Genomic DNA, 15,609 nt, shown 5'->3' on the forward strand with positions numbered 1-15,609 from the left:
CTTTTAAGAGTTTTGGACTGTTATTGTAAGAATGAACTACTGCTGATCAACTATGCAAAATCCAAGGTGATGGTCTTCTCAAGAAGGAGAATAAAGCATAAGTAAAAGATCAACAACCACCCTATTGAAGAGGCCACATTTTCCTGATATTTGGGTATTGTATTTCGCTGTTCGAGCTCATGGTATTAAGGTCCTCCTGCATTTCTTCTATACGAAAGGAGGACATTATCTTCCCTTACCTATTCAAGTATTCCAGGCTACGTTTATCTCTCAAGTGCTATAGGGGTTAGGGCTGTGCACCCACTTCCCTATCCGCCTCGGAGGCCGGTTCGGAGCCCCCGAAGCAGCCCTGGTTCGGCTCGGGGATGCTTCGGGGGTGGCCTGACCCACCTCGGGGCTGAAGCCGAGGCAAAATTCGGCCCCTCCGAGGCGACTCGGACTTTTCTGGGTGCCGACTGTGCAGGTGGACGGCGGAGGCAGGTAAGCCCCCTCCCCCTTGTTGGCACTTTTTTCCATTGTAAACTTCTTCGTTGTGATCTAAACTGAAACAAAAAAGAAAGAAAAGTTTAAAATAGGAGGACTAAACGATATCATACTTGAGATCAATCTCAAATAAAAAAGCAGCCTCTTAAATTTCATATTATTTTCACTAACCCCACCCCACCCCAATTGATGCCACAATACATGTGTGTGTTCAAAAAGGGGTAAAATGTTCTCTGGAAGTTTCAGGCTTGCAACACAAAATGCAAGAGTGAAATGAGGGTGAGATCGTGCATCTTGTTGACCAGGGCCGGTACCAGACTATTTTGCGCCCTAGGCAGAGGCACCCCCAGCTCTGGCCCATTTCCGCATTGGCTTCCTTAGGAAAAAAGCGTGTCCCTTGCTCTTGCTAAGACCCAATTGAGCATTCTCAGAGCCCGCTGCAGCTATGCCCGTTCTTGAAACAAATCCTCATGTTCAGCTATGTAGGAAGGCCGGCAGGGTCCAGGCAAGGCTGCTGGGTGTAGCAAGACGAGGGGAGGGGGGGCTGAGAGGGAACCATTAACCCTTTGTGCTGAACAGAGTCGGTGGGGTGAGGCGAGCGCCATGCAGGGAGGCGGCGAGGGGCCAAAGGAAGCGCCCGCTCCAGAAGGCAAAGGAGTTGGCGTCCTCCCTGCATTTGGAGAGGGCGTTGAGGAGGACCAACTCCCAACACCCGGGAGTGCCTCGCAGCCAGGCAGAGGGCAGGCAGAAGAGGTCTGAGGGCATTCGGTGGGTCCCCTGCTGGGGATCCCAGGGTTGCGCAGAGGGGCGGGCCGGGTGGGTCTGTTGGGTGCAGCCAGGCAGAGCACGACATGCGCGCCTGGCTCCTGCCGTGCTCGGTGTGTTGTCCCTTTGTGTCCCCAGCCCTCAGGTGTCTCTCTCTCCAAGGCCCACGTCAACAACTACCTTTTGTCTCTCTCCCGGTAGGGCTTCTCCCTGCTTTGGGGCGACGGAGCCCAGCGATGATCCGCACCGTCAGCCCCTATCGAGTGGTGCTTGGGCAGTGCTGCTGTGCCCCTCTGAGGCTTGCGCCCTAAGCGGCTGCCTAGTTCGCCTTGTGGTAGCGCCGGCCCTGTTGTTGACTTCTCGGACAAATGGGTAGGAATAAAACCTTACTATCTCGACAAGTGTTGCTCCTAGAAAAGCTTAATGAGGAGCTTTTCTTTTTGGTAGCAAATTTCATGCTTTTTAAATTTGTAATGAGAAATCTTTTCTGTGAGATAAAAAATAACAGCACTATTGTGAAAAAACTGAATTTTGGGCACCATTTTCCAAGATGACGGCTGTTACCATTTTTTCCTGAGCTGCCCCATATCTAATTTTAAACTACATGGTTATAAATACCACCATACTAAATTTCACACTTGTATCACAGTGTGCATGGTTTTAATGCTAAGCTGCTCTACTAATAAGGAGAAAACTATATATACACACTCAAACAGAGACGAATAAAGAAGGAAAATACCCTCAAAATTGAGCCCAGAAAGCTGAAAAGGGCTACTCTCTTGGCACAACTTAAAAGCCAAACTGACCAAACAAAATAACTCACTCAGTTCTGGGTTGTCAATGAAGGGTTAGATGCTTCAGGCAATACCCCCAAAATGGTGCAGCACTAGTGGCACATTGTCACAAGTGCTCCTATGGTTTATTTACATCTGGTTTGAAAAAGATCTGGGAGTTATGGAGTTTCTAAAAAAACCTTGTCGGATAGAGATAGACTAGCGCATCCACAGCTGGAGGGGGGAAATGACTGTGTCCCATTTTCTCCAGCTGTGCCCAGCAGAGGAGAAAGGAAAAAAAGGCAGGAAGGGGGAAAGAGAAGGAGGGAAAAAGACAGAAGAGAAACATGGGAAGGGAAGGGAAGAAAAGAGAAAGAAAGTGATGACAGGGGTCTTCTGTTGGCTGTCACAGTCTTAGTTATAGGGCTGACCACAAGGCTCAGTAATAACGAAGGCAAATGTTCCAACAGACAGGCTTCTGTTTGAGGGAGTTCAAGCAAAGCAGGACCAGGCAAACAGGCAAAGCGTCCTAGCACAGGCAGGCAGTCCAGTATGCAGCGGTTGGGTTGGTGTGCGGAGAGATGCCGTGATGATAGCCATACCTGATCTCCCACCGCCAATGTTGGGTCAGGTTGATATTGTTTAACTGCGTTTATATGCTTCTTTGGCCCAATCCAGTCGCTCCCATAAGACCTGATGTAGAGTTTCTGAATTACTTGATCTGTGTTTAGAACTAACGATGGTGGAGAGACCGAAGGGAAGTATCATGGGTGGTACCCATAATGTACAAAAATGGTGTTTGGTGGGTAGAGGAATGCTGGGACTTGTATGCAAACTCCGCTAAGGGCAGCAATTCTGCCCCATTGTCCTGTGAAAGTTGACATAGCACCGGAGGTACTGTTCAAGGGTAGTGTTGGTACTCTCCGTTTGCTCATCTGTTTGGAGATGATGGGCCAAAGAGAGGTGGAGTTGTAGGTCCAATGATTCTAACAGGGTTTGCCAGAAATGAGCCAAAAGCTGGGTGCTGTGGTCTGAGACTATGGATTCTGGTAAACCATGTAGGCAGAAAAGGTTCTAAATGGGCTCCTTTCAACCCAAACTTTTCCAGCTGCCCGTTTTCAGTTTGAAGAAAGATGGTGAGATTCCACAGAATAAGCAGAGGTTTGAAGAGGCTGCGTCTTTGATGTAGGAGTAGTCGCCGAAGCCACGCTCACGATGAGGCTGCTCTGAAGACATTACGGCCCACTGAAGCTGGCTTTGGGGGGCATTGCCTTTGTGGACTTCCTCTTCATCATGCAAAGGGATGTGAGCAATGGGGACCAAAGGGAGGAGCCTTGGCTAAAGAACGCTGTGGTCAGGAAAGACCAAATGATTGACATCATGATGGGAGCCGTCAACAACATCCAGGACTCCAGGCCAAAGCTGCAGATTGGGGCTCCGGTTCAGCAAGAGGTGCCTGTCCGGAACAGCAAGTCCTGCCTGCCGGGATATTACACACCAGCAGAACTGAAGCCCTTCATGGAATGTCCACCTCAAGACCCCAATAGCCCAGGAGCTGATGGCAAACCTTTCAAGAAGGACCAGTGGACACCAGAGGAGACGAAAGCGAAAGAACGTGGCTACGACAAGCACTGTTTCAATGCCTATGCCACTGACCGGATCTCTCTCCAAAGGGCCTTAAGACCAGACAGCCGGCCTCCAGAGTGTATCGACCAAAAATTCAAACGATGCCCTCCCCTCCCGACCACCAGCGTCGTCATCGTTTTCCATAACGAGGCCTGGTCAACTTTGCTTCGCACTGTGTGCAGTGTTCTGTATGCCTCCCCAGCTATATTGCTAAAAGAAATCATTCTTCTGGACGATGCCAGTACAGATGATTACTTGAAAGAAGAGTTAGACAACTATGTGAAGCAATTGCAGATAGTGAAGGTCGTCTGGCAGCTGGAAAGGAAGGGTTTAATAACAGCCCGATTGCTCGGTGCTAGCGTTGCTACAGGAGATGTACTCACATTCCTGGATGCTCACTGTGAATGTTTCCATGGGTGGTTAGAGCCTCTCTTATCGCGAATTACTGAAGAGCCCACAGCTGTGGTCAGTCCAGATATCTTCACAATTGAACACCTTTGAGTTCTCCAAGCCAACTCAATATGGGAAGGTGCACAGTCGAGGGGACTTATCCTATCAAGACCCCCACATTTGCTGGTGGCCTCTTTGCCATCTCCATGTCCTATTTTGAACACATCGGCTCATACGACAACCAGATGGAGATCTGGGGAGGGGGAAATGTGGAGATGTCCTTTCAAGTTTGGCAGTGGAGGTCAGCTGGAGATCATTCCTTGCTCAGTCGTTGGCCACATGTTCCGTTCCAAAAGTCTCCACACCTTCCTGAAAGGGACTCAAGTGATCTCCAGGAACCAGGTGTACTTTGCAGAAGTCTGGATGGACGACTACAAGGAAATCTTTGACAGGAGGAACCAGCGGGCCTCGCAGATGGCTAGAGAGAAAACACACGGAGACCTTACTGAGCGTCTTGAGCTGAACGAGCGGTTACATTGCAAAAACTTCACCTGGTATGTACAAAGTGTTTATCCGGAGATCTTCATCCCAGACCTTACGCCAGCTTTCTTTGGAGCTATTAGAAATGAAGGTTCTAAATGAACTGAGCAGTTTCTCTTGCTGAGCAGTTTCTCTTCCTGTATTTTAGGCCACCAAAAGACCCTAGTAACTAAGTGGAGGGTCTTGAAAAGGCCGGAATGTCTTGCTGGTCAGCTGCATTGGCAAAGCTGATATACTTCTGCCTGGAGGCACCCTGATGGGGTATAAAGATGTTCCCGGTTGTAGAAGAGTCTGTTTTGGACTGAAAAAAGGGAATTTTCTGGGGTACCTGGATCTTGACATTCACGGAGTGGGCCTGTGCATATTTGTCTTGCTGCTGCTGCTGAACCCGGACCCGCTCTGCCATAGATAGCAGGATCTGGGTGGCTGCAAAATTGTCTGGGCATCTAAACGGTGTTCATGGAGCCGATGGAGCACTGTATTTAGCAGGAAGATCCTTGAGGTCAGGCAGTGGCATCTCCTCCAATGTGGAGCTCCCTCTTTCAGGTAAGCAGTGCTCCTGACAATATAGGGAGGAAAAAGTTAGGTCACTCTGGGACCAGGATATCTGCGGGTCATGGAGGGCCAGCCAAGTCATTCCCAATACCAGGGAAAAGTGTGGTGTCGCTGCCAGATAGAAATGAAGTTCCTGTTTATGTTCCTGGATCTCCAGGGTGAGGGACACATTTTGATGCTATCAATGACAGGTCCTGAAGTCACAGGCCTGCCATCAATTGTCTCTACCACCACTGGGTGGCTTGTGGGCAGAGTTAGGATCTGGTGAGCAGCAGGAAAGGCAATGTCCATAAAATTGCTTAAGGCTCCCAAATCCATCACAGCAATGCTATGCATCAGGGCGTGCCCTGGGCACTGAAGAGTCACTTGTACGAGGAAGTGTTTTTGCGAAACTGTACAGAGGGACAAGGCTCTGGAGCCATATCCACTTTTTGAGTTTTTGCAGCGTCTCTCAGAACTGCAGGCCATGGAGGTTTGGCAGGGCAGGTGACTGCAAGGTGCCCCATGGTCCCACAGCAAAAGCAGAGACCATCTTGTCTCTGACGGTCCTTCTCCTCATGAGTCAATTTCAGCCGGGTTTCTCCTGAAAGCCTGGATTCCCAGGTGTGGGTCTAATGATGCACAAGCTGCTGGCTTTCTAGCCATCCATCTACTCTTTGGCATAAGTGAATCAAGGCCTGGAGGGCTGATGGTCTTCCTACTCATGCCAGTTCATCACGGATGTCATCAGACAGGCCTTCCTGAAATTGGTTTGTTAAGGCCGCTTCATTCTTTTCCAAGTCTCAGGACACCAGACGGAAATCATTTGTATGTTCAGTAACTGATTTTCCCTTCCTTGAAGTCACCTGATGTTACACGTAATGGTTTTGACCTTCTGTGGGTCCTTGTAGACCTGGCACATCTGGGTTAGAAAGCCTTTGAAATTCAGAGAGGAGCAGACTGGCCTGTAGCAGGTACGGGGTTGCCCATTTGGCAGCAGACCCGATCAGCAGACTGATCAGGAACGCAACCCTGGTCTTGTTCTTTCAGAAGTCCTCAGGGCGCAATTCCATATACAGTACACGCTGTGCCAGGAAAGCAGGGAACTGCTCAGGTGAGCCATCAAGCTTCCCAGGAGCTGCTACAGGGCACTTCCGCCTGGGAGGTGCAGCTACAGGCTGTTGCACAGGCATCTGAGCCTGGAGCCTGCTGATATCAGCTGTCAGCTGGGCCATCTGCTTCTTTAACGGGATGGTTTCCTGGGCTAAAGCCCCCACCTCCACAAAGGCTCGGAGCAGTCTTAGATGTAGGGCTGACCACAAGGCCAAGCATTAACCCAAGCCGATGTTCCTGACAGGGAAGTCGTCTCCTCTGATGGCCCAGGGTCCTCCTGGTCTGGTGCCAGGGAATGGGGTGCTGTCCCCCTGGTTTCTGGAGGCTCTGTTTCATCCTCTGAGGAGGATTCCTCTGGTGAGGGCATGGCAAAAGGCGGTTTAGTGCTCTGCGACGTCAAGATCCTCCACCAGCACATCACCTGGGTGGGAGAGAAGAGAAAGGGGATGTAATTCTATGAGATTCAGGACATGGTAAGGAAGGAAAGGTCAGCAGAGCAATAGTGATAGCAGCAACAGATGATATCCTTTTTATCCCTCCCTTCCTCCAAGAAGCTCAGAGTGGTGTACATGGTTCTGTCCACACCCATTTTATCTTCCCAACAATCCTGTTAGGTTAGGCTGAGAAAGAGTAACTGGTCCAAGGCTAACCAGTGAGCTTTGTGACTGAGTGGGAATTTGAACCTGGGCCTTTGGGAGTTGAACCTCTTAACCGTCCACCTCTCTGACCAGTACACTAGATAGGATGTATTAAAAAGTGGCCACATGGTTTATGGCTTGGTGCTAGCATTAAAGCTCCTAAAGTAGGTGGGAACTGCTGCTTCCAAACCTGGGGCTTGGGTGTAGGGACTTTCTCGGCAAGAATGGTGTTTGCCAGCTGGCATGGCCAGTGGTTCATCTAGTGTAGCCTTGGGAGAGTAATGAGCTACAGAACACAAAAAGTGCAGCTAGAGGAGAGTACCTGGGCCAGAAGCTCATCAGGGATGGGTATCCACCCAAACTTTTCTGGATGCATTTTCCAGATAGACACCCAGAAAGTTCATTCAAACTGGATTGTCCAGCTTGGATGTCTAGGCCCTTGAAGGAGGAGGAGGAGGAGGAGGAGGAGGAGGAGGAGGAGGAGGAGGAGGAGGAGGAGGACAGGGCTGGGATGGATACAGCAGGGTCCGAGGCCCCTGGATACTGGCACATGTCCATGGCACACCTGCTATGGCTCATAACCATGGGAGCTGATCTGCCATGGTTCGCAGTGTTCTTGATGTGGTGCACTTGCGCATGTTGTCAAGAAAGGACTGATCTGAGGCATAAACATGTTTCTGACCAATCTAGACATGACCACTAGGATATTTGGGTGCACACACACTACAGCAGGGATGGGCAGAAGGTAGGTTTGTATCTATTAGTAGATTGGCAAGGACATCTTGCGACAACAAAATATCTCCCCTTGACCCTAAATTCATCCTTCTGAAATGAAGAAGGGTTTGGGTAACCTGGAAAAGACTCTGAGCTCTGTTCAGTTGATTCCTGGCCTCAGAATGCTTTAATTCTAAGGATGTGTCTTCTGTAACAGTGTGTAACTGGTGGATTTCAAGGTTAACAGTTTAAAAAAAGTAGATACCTTTGCACGCAGAGAGGCTCTGGATGGCAACGGGCAGCTCTTTAAACACCCGGATTTTCTGGAGCTGGTGGCGGATCTTGTTTTTCACTTCCCATGCCTGGAGAGGTGGAAGAAAAATCCCCCAATGTTAGAAACCATTTTTAATCCAAGAAAAGGGCTGGCACTTTAAAGATGGTATCTCCAACATGGAGCCCACGGGCACTGATTTGTTCACGGACATCTCTCTTTGGGCCCTCCAGGCTCCCTCCTGATTTTTGTTTTATTTCTTAAGATTTTTTTAAAAAATTCACCCAACTGGGATGCTGGCAAACTGCAAAGCCAGGTGGTTCCCTCCAACACCTCCTTTATTTGGTTTCAAAGTGTTTGGGTGTTTTAGACCTCAGACCCCACCTCTGATCTGTACTGAGGTTCTGGGGCACTTTTCTTTGAGTCTCACCACTTTGCCTTCTGGGAAATAAGTATTTTGTAACCATCCCCACCCACCATTTTAACCATTTGATGATCAGTAAACAACACCAGGGTGGCCATGTTGTGAGAGCACCCACAACACTTTCAAACTCCCAGCTGTGCCCAGTGACCCCAAGGGGTTGGGGAGCCCTGCGTTGAGGCCTGCCCCCTCCCTGCCCAAGCAAGCCAACCCCTGCAGCTCACCTCGTTCCCCAGCAGCTGTTCTCCACTGCCCAGGAGGGAGTAGACCAGGAGGAGCCCAGCTTCACACACCCTTAGCAGGGGGTGGTAGATGGCGAGCAGAGCCACATTGAGAAAAGACCTTCGCTGCTCTTCGGTAAAGATCTTTCCAAACACCTAAAAATAGACAATGAACATCTCTTTGGCCCTGTTCAGAAGGCACCTTAAACCACAGCTTTAACCATGGTGAATAAGGCTTTTTGCCTTATTCATCGTGGTTAAAGCTATGATTTAAGATGTCTTCTGAACAGGGCCACAGTCTTCTTTTCCCACCAAAACGAAGTCAAAAGATGTCTATTGGACTTGCATATATATTCACCTTTCTTCCTTTCCCTTTTCTCTTTCAATATTTTCTTACACACTCACAATTTAAATTGTACGTCCCAACCTGTCTCTTCTGCTCAGGTTACTCTGTAAAGGGCCGTGTACTTTGGTTGTACTAGGTAAAAAAATAACAAGTAATAACCTCATCACGGGGGCGGGGGAGCCTTCTCAGAGGGACATTCTTACCTCTCCAACTCGCATGATGTTAATGTAAGAGAGCAGCTTTGGTTCGAACTCATATTTTCTGCTCCAGAGCTCCTCTGTGTTGTCCATGGTCATCCCTGACAGAGAGACACCAAGAGATAAAGCTTTATTGGTCTGAACATGATGATCTATGGCAGGAAAGGAGAATGTGGGACCCTCCAGATGTTTTGGGACTGCAGCTTCCATCATCCCCAGCTAGCCTAGCCAATGGTGAGGGATGATGGGAGTTGAAATCCAGCATCCTCTGGAGGGCCCCAGGTTGCCCACTCATGATGATTTTGGATCTTTCTCACATAGCGGCTCTTGGGTTTGTGAGGGCTGCCTCCAGACTTATCTCTTAATTAATTAATTAATTAATTACATTTCTATACCGCCCAATAGCCGGAGCTCTCTGGAGAAATCTTAAGAGGATTTCTCTGACGCTTCTCCTGACTAATTGTCACAGTGGTCTAAGGCAAGACTGAAGTAAAGAAGGTTCAAGTCTGCCTCACCAGAAGGAATCTTACATGCTCTTGAATGCCAAGAAACAGGGGACAAGGCGGGGGCCTATGGTAGTGCGGGCCTTCCCATCAGGCAGAGTAAAGGTGGCTTCCTCAGGCAGCAGACTTTGAGGGCAGCAAATCTTTAGTTATTCAGGTTGTTACCACTGTATTTTTTTTCTACTGGGGGCGGGTGGGGTGTGTGTAAGGTTTTCTGCCTCAACTGCCTAAATAAATTGGCTGGCTTTGGGTGGCGGCTTTGGATGGCGGAGTGGGGTGTGGTGGGATGGGATAGGGTGGGGAGGGCACGCCTGGTTGTGCCTCAGACAGCCAAATGTCTTGGTCCGGCCCTCAGGAAGGGAGAACGGTATCAGGAAATTACAACTGAATAAGATGGTAGTCTCTTGTGTGAAGAACTGAGACAAGAACTGAGACAGTATGCTTTTGATACTGTATTTTGTATTTGTGTTTTTAACCTGTTGGTAGTTTTATTATGGTTTTAATTTTTGTGATCCGCCCAGAGAGCTTCGGCTATTGGGCGGTATAAAAATCTAATAAATAAATAAATAAATAAATAGTTGCTCTTCAGTTTCTCTTGGTATAGGAAACCAGGGCATTTGGTAGAATGCATTATGTTCCAGCAAGTAGCTGCTGTCGCTAACTTACCTTTCTGGTGGACCGCTAGTTCATACAAGCGGAACACGCCCTCCCTGGCCTGGCGACCGATGATGTTTTGGGAGTCATTGATGCAAATGGAGAGCTCGGCTACATAGCGGCCCAGCTGTGGGAGCTCACAGGTGTTCTAGGGGGAAGGAGAGAAAGTGGGATTTTAATCTCCATCGATCTGTATACTGCCAGAAGAGCAACTCCCTCACAAAGCAAGCTGAACGAGGAAGCTCAGAACGATGGCACTTTGCTATAAGGAACCCCAATGTGGTCCGCACAGCAAAGGGAAAGAGCAATGGGAATTTTGGCCCACTTCTCTAGGTTTCATGCTTTCCAGCCCAGAACTCTGCAGCCCTTTTGAGCCAAAGCACCTGTCTGCACCTGTGGGCTACTTACGTCAAAGCCCGCCATCCTAGTAGCGAAGCGAAGGATGGAGGCGCTGTTCCTGATGGCCCTGGCTCTCTCCTTCACATCCTTCGACTGGAACCAGAAGTGGATGTGCTGTAAGGGGAAGCAACACCTCAGAAACGTTGTGCTGGGCGAACATCTTCCCCAGTCTTGATGACATGCTACTGGCAGTTGTGCACCCCCAAATAATTTGCTCCTCAGTGATATTCATCTTATTAATCCATCTTGTCCTTCACCTCCAGCGCTAGGGTGACCCTATGAAAAGGAGGACAGGGCTCCTGTATCTTTAACAGTTGTATTGAAAAGGGAATTTCAGCAGGGGTCATTTGTATATATGGAGAACCTGGTGAAATTTCCTCTTTGTCACAACCGTTAAAGCTGCAGGTGCCCTGCCCTCTTTTAAATCTGGTCACTCTAGTATAGCTCCTGCAGCTTTAACTGTTGTGATGAAGAGGGAATTTCACCAGGTTCTCCAGATATACAAATGACACCTGCTGAAATTCCCTTTTCTATGCAACTGTTAAAGATACAGGAGCCCTGTCCTCCTTTCCATAGGGTCACCCTATCCAGCACATAAAAATGTCTTTTCCACCCTTGCTTCAATGTACTTACATCTAAGATTCGGAGGAGGTGTGCTGTCGTGGGGTCCTCCTCTAGTAAGGACTCCAGCATTGCTTCCAGGGCTGCAAAAGATCTCCTGTATGCTGCCTGAAAGTAAAGAGAAAGCCACACTGTGCTTCCTGGAGTCTCTCCTTAACAAGGCCTTCCTGCATGCAGGCGACACAAAGCTGTGTCGTTCTGCCTGTCGAACAGAGACTTTTGTACTAGAAGTGGTCCTGTGGATTCTGGACTATAAGATGGAGCTTATGAACAATAACTCTCTCCCCCTCCCCCCTTCCTGCCTTTTCTGGGCACAGAGTTTTGCCCGCTGCGCCCCAAATGCAGAAACTGACTCAGAGATTCAGGTAAGGAATCAAGTACCACAGGCTCTGAAGTAGGAGCATTTGCCACAGTGCTGATGAGCTCAACATGAACTTACCTGGTCGCTGGCATCACTGCTGGCCACATCCACGTTGATGACAGCTTGCAGAGCCAAGCGAAGGAGGCTGGACTCCAGCTCCGGCGCAAGGGGAGGCCTGAATTTGCTGGCAGGGCGGAGGGGAAAGTATTAGAGGGAGGGGCGGCCATCCAGATTGACTCCATCAGAAAGTAACTGATGCCCGAACCGATAGCTTGCCTGGCACTTGCCCATTCCAAATCATGTTTCTTATGCCAATTACAAATTGTGATCAATAAGGAAATTTACCTCCAAACAAATCAAACATATACAATACCTAGATCATGCACAAGAGGTGAAGTCCTTCGACAAAAGCATTAGCCTTATAGGCTTGCCTAAGTTGGGAAGTTTCCCTGGCAAATTTGCCTGTGTTAAACATAATAGGCTTAGCTGTGCTAGAGAGCTGATATTTGATTTTATCCCTCTCAGGATGATTGGCTACCAGCTCTAAACTTCCCTTTGCAAATCTCCTACATGGAGGCTCCACTTGGGCCTGGAGAAGCACAGACCTTCAGACTCTGAACACCAAGAGGTGCAGAGACGAGGACCGAGGGAGTCCCCACCAGGGGTGGAAGGGGAAGGAGGACGAGATCCTTGGGCACTGAGGTCAGGTCCCCCAAGGTAACACGAGGCAAACGCCTGTACGTGGGCATACCGTGAGTGTACTGCCCACCCTGCTGCCCAGTGGATTCCCTGGCTGAGGTGGTCTAAGATGTGATGTTGGAAATCTTTAGGATTCTGCTTCCAGGAGATTTCAACATCTATGCCTTAATAGGACCAAATCGGGACATCATGTCTTTCATGACAACCATCAAGCTGTCCCAGGTTGTCACTGGCCCGACACAGGACTGGGGGACCTATTAAAATGGCCCACCAGTGAAGACTTATGGAATCCCAGCAATTCCTGAATGCATTGGGGCATTTTTCAGTAACTAGAGCTGGCGATTCTGTTGAGTCCCTTGTCGCGCTGTGGAATGGGGAAGTGCTACAGGCCACGGATACAATCGCTCCTGAGTGCCCTTTTCTGCACTGTGGAGCTCAGAGGGCTCTCTGGTGTTTTGATAGCATTGAGGGCTGCTGAGACAGACTGTGGTTTTTTAATGGGTTGGTTGCTTTCTGGCTTCCTCTTGTGCCTCTACTATTTTGTTTGCTTTTCTGAAAATGTTCTGTTCCCTGCCTTTATCTGTCCCTTATAGATCTCCCCCTCCCTGACCCTTCTCCCCCAAAAAGACATACCTCAAATGATCGATTGCGGCCATGGCACTAGGGAGCACTGGCAACAGTGCAGAAGGCATCGGGAGATTTTCCATAACCACCTAGGAGAAAACCAAGTGGGCAGAACAGAGCAAGTGAGGGCCAGTTCCCCATATGGACTCCAGTAGGGCTGCTCCAGCCCCAGTCCTACACTTCCATCCCAACCTGACCCTCCGACTGGTTTTGTCTGAGCCCTCGGGCACCTTGGAGCCCACCACATAACCCTCAGAACAGGAGTACCAATTCTATACTATCACGGGCAAAAGTAGTGATCCTATTCTAAATGGTTGCATAGTCTTTCTTTCTAAGGCCTCCACAAAACCTCCCACAAATTTAAACCCTGGGCTCTCCACCCACCGCCTTGCTGACACTTCCCCACTAGATTTCTGGTGCTGCCTCTCACTCACCACTATGGCCCGTGCCAATTCCCCCTTGGAGCATGGAAGCTCCAGTTGCTCCTGATGGTTCTGATTAATAGCAGAACATAAAGTGGAGATGCTGTCAAGGAAGCGGATGTCCTCTTTGTCATCCCGATTGATCTGGAGGTAGGAAGAGAGTCAGGCTGTTAATCAGGGGCGTGGTTCATTCATATTCTTTTCTTCTCATCATAATTGCTCAATTGTGATTATTCAAGATTTTAATTTAAAGAGGAATTCTTTGGGCTGCACATAAAAAACTATTCATTAAAGCCCGCTTTTCTACAGGGAACAGAACCTGAGTCATTCTAGGCTGATTCATGGTCGCACGAGTGAATAGGAAGCAACCACCCAAAGGGGCAGAAGCCAGGAAGCGGAAGCTACTTTAAAAGAAAGGAGGAGGAGAAGACTAAATGAAGACACAGCTGCTGAATGGGCGTTACTTCTGAGTAAGCGTCCAGTAGTGGAGGCCCTTGTCCATGGGGATTTTTATGGGGAACATAGCGGTGGATTTAGTACCACTGGCTGAATTGCACAGTTTTAATGCAGCTTCTGCCTGACTGCTGAAAGGCAATGGCTGGGCAGCCCTAAAGGTCTCTTACATGTGAGGGGAATATCTCTGCGGAAGTGTTTGCTTGCTTGTTTTTGTTTTTACCTCCTCTCCATCGCGCATACGCTCCAGGATGATGATGCACAGATCCTCAGCTTTGCATGAAGAGGAGATGTCACTTTTTGTCTGTGATGCGGATTCTGGGGTGGGGGGGAGAGGGAACACACAGATCATGTAGACATAAAGCCCCATCACACCGAGGGTTAACGCTCTCCCTACCGTCACTTCTCCGCCCGTGTTTTTGTTCCTCAGTTACTTCCTCTTTTCAAAAGAGGAAGTACAGAACGAGCACGAGGCCCATTGAGTCTGCTGCTCTAATGGCGCTGCTTCTCCTGCACGCAGCAGGAGAGACAGCAGCAATTCCGAGTTTTAAAAAACATCAGAGTAAGTGAGGGTTTTTTTTTGTCACGCAAGGAAGGCCAGAAGGGGCAGGCGACGTCATGTGAGGGACCTGAGCAAACTCCATGAGTGCCCAGTAACGAGCTTGTCGGATGGAGCTCATAGTCATATCCCCTTCCTTCACCAAAGGCAGAGCCAGATCCTTCTCAAGGAAGCCCACCTTACCTTACTAACCTATAGTGCCTTTGTTTGAGGCCCTTGGGGGGTTGTTTCAGGAGTGGGGCAGCGATATGAGTGGACACCTTCATTCCTGCCCTCCCTGGCTTGCCCTTCCTATTCTTTTTATCTCTAGTGGAGTTGGGGGGGAGCAGTTCTATTTCCTTTCCTCTCTTACTCATAGATCCCTGGAGGAATCCTCTCCGTTTCCCTCCGCCCAACCTGTCTCTCCAAAATCCCATGTTACCCAAACTTCCCATGCCCCAACCTTTCTCAGTTATAGGTGCAATGGATCAAAGACTATTCAGAAACGGCAACTAGCATGGAATTAGGGTGACCATATGGAAAGGAGGAAAGGGCTCCTGTCTCTTTAACAATTGTATAGAAAAGGGCATTTCATCAGGTGTCCTTTGTATGTATGCAGCACCTGGTGAAATTCCCTCTTCATCACTACAGTTAAAGCTGCAGGAGCCCTGCCCTCTTTTGTATCTGGTCACTCTAGCTATACTAGAGATCACTATATGATTGCTTTCTGGTAAGTCCTTTGTCGACCATATTACACTAGTCCTGTATCAGCTGCAGTGGTTGCCCCTCTGTTTCCAGGTACAACTGAAGGCGCTGGTGCTAACTGTAATATACCAAATGGCGTGGGATTGGGATAGCTGAAGGACCACCTCCTCCCATATGAATCTGCTAGGTTGGTGGGCACAGAGTTCTCTCTGCGTGGAGAGAAGCAAAATGGCCCAGATGATGCCAGGGGTGGGGCTTAGGGGTGGGGTGGGGTGGGGCGGGGCTTCAGCTGTTCCACCACGATATCATCCAGCTGTCCAGATTGACACTGGTGGACAAGCTGATCACCAGGACCGATCCTGCACCCCTCCACTGCTTCAGACATGATCTCCCACCCCTCTGTTCCAGCCCCACTGCCATCAGCATTCTTTAAGCTCATAGGCTTTTGACACGCACTTTCCCAGGATGTGGAGTGCTTCCGTTTCATGATGGCAGCCTATCTATTCCCTTCCAGCTCCCCCAGTTTTCCATTTAAACCCAACAGGTGTGTGTGTGTGTGTGTGTGTGTGTGTCCCCTCCCACTTTTCAGGTTTTCCGT

General features: G+C 49.2%; 1 protein-coding gene and 1 pseudogene across 1 annotated transcript in view; one reads left to right on the plus strand and one right to left on the minus strand.

Moving 5' to 3' along the window:
- Positions 1–15,609, minus strand: part of IQCA1 (IQ motif containing with AAA domain 1) — a 168,536-nt gene that overhangs the window by 132,012 nt on the left and 20,915 nt on the right. The gene's annotated exons all lie outside the window — the stretch shown is intronic.
- On the plus strand, positions 3,237–4,679 carry LOC134413639 (polypeptide N-acetylgalactosaminyltransferase 6-like; annotated as a pseudogene).

The sequence above is a fragment of the Elgaria multicarinata genome, chromosome 2 (genome assembly GCF_023053635.1).
Source record: "Elgaria multicarinata webbii isolate HBS135686 ecotype San Diego chromosome 2, rElgMul1.1.pri, whole genome shotgun sequence".
In the NCBI taxonomy this organism is placed as follows: Eukaryota; Metazoa; Chordata; class Lepidosauria; order Squamata; family Anguidae; genus Elgaria; species Elgaria multicarinata.